Below are 3833 nucleotides of genomic sequence, written 5' to 3'. Positions count from 1 at the left end.
AGCTCTGACACATCTTCTGACCGTACCTCAAGTGCTTTGGTTCCTCCGTGCGATGCCGCAAAGAATGTCGCACCCGCACCCACCTCCACCAAAGTAGAAAGAGTCATTTTTGTTGTTTTATATATGTTTGTTTGTTGTGTGATGTTTATTTGTTTGTTCCGTGATGTTTGTAGTAGGTTTGTCTGTTTGTATAGTAATCTTCCTGCGGGTGCTTGTAAAAATCCTTTAATTAAAATATAAAACTAGTGGCACTTTTTATGTTTTAGGATCCCAATGTTTTTTAAAACATAAAATCAAATTAGAGTTCTCCATTTCGGGAACATGATTATGGTATTGACCTTTTTGCACTTTGACAAATGTTGAAAAACTTATTTAATAGATCTGAACATCAAATTGTAGTAGGGTTTTTCCATTTTCGATGGTGATGCTTGTAAATGACATTTTTACCTTTTGGCAAAAATAAAAAATTTCTTTTTTTTCAAAAATGTTTATAAAAATATCCTATCACCGACATCTCACATTGTATGTGTGAGTAAAAACCCTCAATATCTTAAAAGAGTGAATAGACTCTGATTAATATGAAAAGAAGAAACATAACTTGCATTTACAGCCCCTAAGATAATGGTTTCTACAATGATAATTACAATATGTCCGATAATGGTTTTTATAGAGATGGAAAAATATAAACTTTGGAGTGTATAATTTGATTTTTGACTTAAATTATAATTTATTGCTAGGATATTTAAGATCACAATCTTTTTTTTTTGTCAATAAGTGGGACACAACAGGCCGGCCCATTAACCAAAATTCATACATTCGTAAGGAGCAGGACTCGATCCCTGGTGTGATGGTGTCTTGTGCATTAATGACTTACCATTAGCCACTGTCTCGTGAAAACTAATATAGATATATTTGGAAAAATATTTCTAAATTTAAAATAGGGAAATTACCTAGAATATTGCACAAAAAGTAGGTTTATTACTAGACTAACACGTTGAGATTTCTGCCTTACTAGAATAACACATAAAAGTTTGCAAATTACTTCTATATCTGAGTTGTGTGTTTTATTACGATTTATGCCATTCTCTTTTAAAACGAAGATCTTAAAAGGGGAAAATAAAAAGATCATAAACCTAAGTCGATCCCTTGAATCTTTGTGTTGTTTGTCTTACGATTGTTGGGTTGAGATCAGCTATTTTTAGATAGCTTGCGGCGTGAAAAGAATCTGTGTGGAGGACGTTTGGCTGGAGGACCACTGACGGCGAGTTGACGGCGAGGTGGTTTGAAGTAGAGGAGGAGGGAAATAAAGCGATTTGCTCAGAGGTAAATTTCTATATCGTGGTTTAGTCTATATTGCTTACTGTTTTCTTATACCCGAGTATTACATAGTAGGCCTTGTATATTGTATGTTAGTTTTCTGTATGTTGTTGAGCTCTGTTTTTCGGAAGATATTTGTGTGACTTCATGTTGCTTCGTTGCTAATCTAAGCAACAAATGTTTTGTGATATTGAATTAATAACTAAACTAAAGCTTATGTCGTAGATATGGGGTCAAGCAAGAGGTATCCAAGTAGGTTGTATGGGGTTGGTAATTTTCCACTGCCGATGAGAAGCATGCACCACGATTGTAGTTTGTCCAATCTTGGTGGTTTGAAAGGCTTTGTTGGTGATGAGGTGTATGACAAAATAAGAAAGAATTCGCAGCTGGGAGTTCTATTGGATCTAGCCGAATCTGACTACCTGTTTTGTGGGAAGACCATCCATTATCAATTGTCCAATCAGTTGGCAATAAACATTCCTTCGGAGGTATGGTTTTTGGTTGGAGGAAAGCCGCTGAGGTTCTCTCTATATGAATATGAAGAAATTAGTGGTTTGAATTGTGAGAAGATTGATGAAACAGAGTTTGAAGTCGATCATACACCTTTATGGGCGGCTTTAAAGCTGAAAGCTTTTAATGGACCCAACTGGGAGGAGCTAGTTGAGGGTTTGAGAAGCTGACGTGGGTGGTCTGATGAAATGAAGACGCGGATAGCTCGGTTGTATCTTGTTCATGTTGGAGTGCTTGGTTTATCAAGGAACAGTTGGATTCCTCTGGAATACGCTAAAAGGGCGTTGAATGAAGAAGCATTTGAGAGTTTTCAATGGGGTAGGGTTGGATTCAAGAGTTTAGTTGATTCCATCAAAGTCCTTGGGTTACCTAATAATGCTTATACCCTCCATGGATGTGTCCATGTATTGCTTATATGGGCATTTGAGAGCGTGAAGGTGCTGGGGGCTAGCTACGGGAATGTAAGAGAAGGTGTAGATTTGCCTCTGTTAAGGTGGAGAGGAGGGAGGCCAAGGAAGGATATCGAAGCCTTCATATCCGGGAGCAAACTCCTTAATAATGGGGAGGTATGCCTTCAATTTACGTATACATTATTTGTCTGCATTTTTTCTTTGTGATAGATTATTAAAAGTTATGGTATCTGAAATGCAGCTTCAAGTGAAGCATTTAGTACCTAAACTTTTGGAGTTCATATATCCAAATTGGCCAGGACAGTATTGTGTGTATGGTGTAGGAGAAGGTTTGAAGAAGAAACTGGATAATCTGCTGTTAGACGTGATCAATGGCGAAGTGGATGAAAGAGAATGGGATTGTGTAAAAAAAAGGAAGGGGGAACATACGAAGAAGAGGGAGAGGAGGCAACATGTTGCAGGGGTAAGTGACGATGATTTCCTTGAAACAGCCCCAACCAGCATCCGTAATGTCCCCAATAATGCGAAGGAGCAGAAAGAAAGTGTTGGGGACAAATGTTCAGCAGAGAAGGCGTCTGGAGATAAGCATTCAGGTGTGCAGGGTGAAGATGGTAGTGGAAGGTTATTTACTATGGTTGAAACACTAGGGGCGAAAATGGATAATATTCAGATATCGTTTTCTAGAGCAATAGCGGAAGTTGTGTTCAAACTTCAAGGTATGGAGAGTAGGATGGGTAACTTTGAGAGTGACGTTCAACTATTGAAGAAAGTTGTTATCAACACAACGGATGGAGGAGCGCATACGCAAGGACCTCTTACATTAAGAAATGACGAAAAAAAAATAGAGGAGGTATGATCTGCGTACCGTATTGATAAAATTGTTATTATATATCTATTGTTCAGTATGAAGTCTTTGTATTTATCTATTCGAGGAAACAATATCAATTTCAGTTTTGTGAAGTTGTATAATTTTGTAATTATTTTGATATATGATTTTTTTCGTACACACAATTTAGCAATTTGTATACTTTGTCTCTAGTTTAACAGCGTCATATTATATTTCAAATGTCTTGTATATAACGTCAAATACATGTCTTTTGTTTCAAGTCATGGCTATATCAGATAAAGCATTCGGACAAGGATGGTTATAAAGTTGCTAGTTGTGTTAGGAATCCGTTAGCCATTAAGGATAAGGTCATGTGGTCTGGGAGTATTAAAATCGAACAAGAGGACAGTGTAGAGCAAATTCCAAAGCAGAAGGTAGACAGTGTACAGCGTGTCAAAAGAGTACAGAGTTGGGAGACAGAGGAAGGCGATAAAAGAGCAAAGTATAATGACAAAGTTGATGGAGCAGGTGCTCAACCCGTTCCTATTAATGTTATCCATCCGGTAAGTGGTGGTAACCCTGGCTCGTCGGATCGAAAGTGCGAATCTGTNAAATCTGTTGTGGATTTAACAAAGGGGACCAGCAGTCCTGCATCGTCTCATACAGTGAAAGATAAGGAGAAAGCCAGGTATTTTGCATATTTGTTACAAAAGGTGTTTCCTCCATCAAGAGAGCTTGATCTTCTATTAGTAGATCCAGTGGGCACCAAC

This window comes from Camelina sativa, chromosome 12 (genome assembly GCF_000633955.1).
Source record: "Camelina sativa cultivar DH55 chromosome 12, Cs, whole genome shotgun sequence".
In the NCBI taxonomy this organism is placed as follows: domain Eukaryota; kingdom Viridiplantae; phylum Streptophyta; class Magnoliopsida; order Brassicales; family Brassicaceae; genus Camelina; species Camelina sativa.
This window is presented reverse-complemented; position numbering follows the sequence as displayed.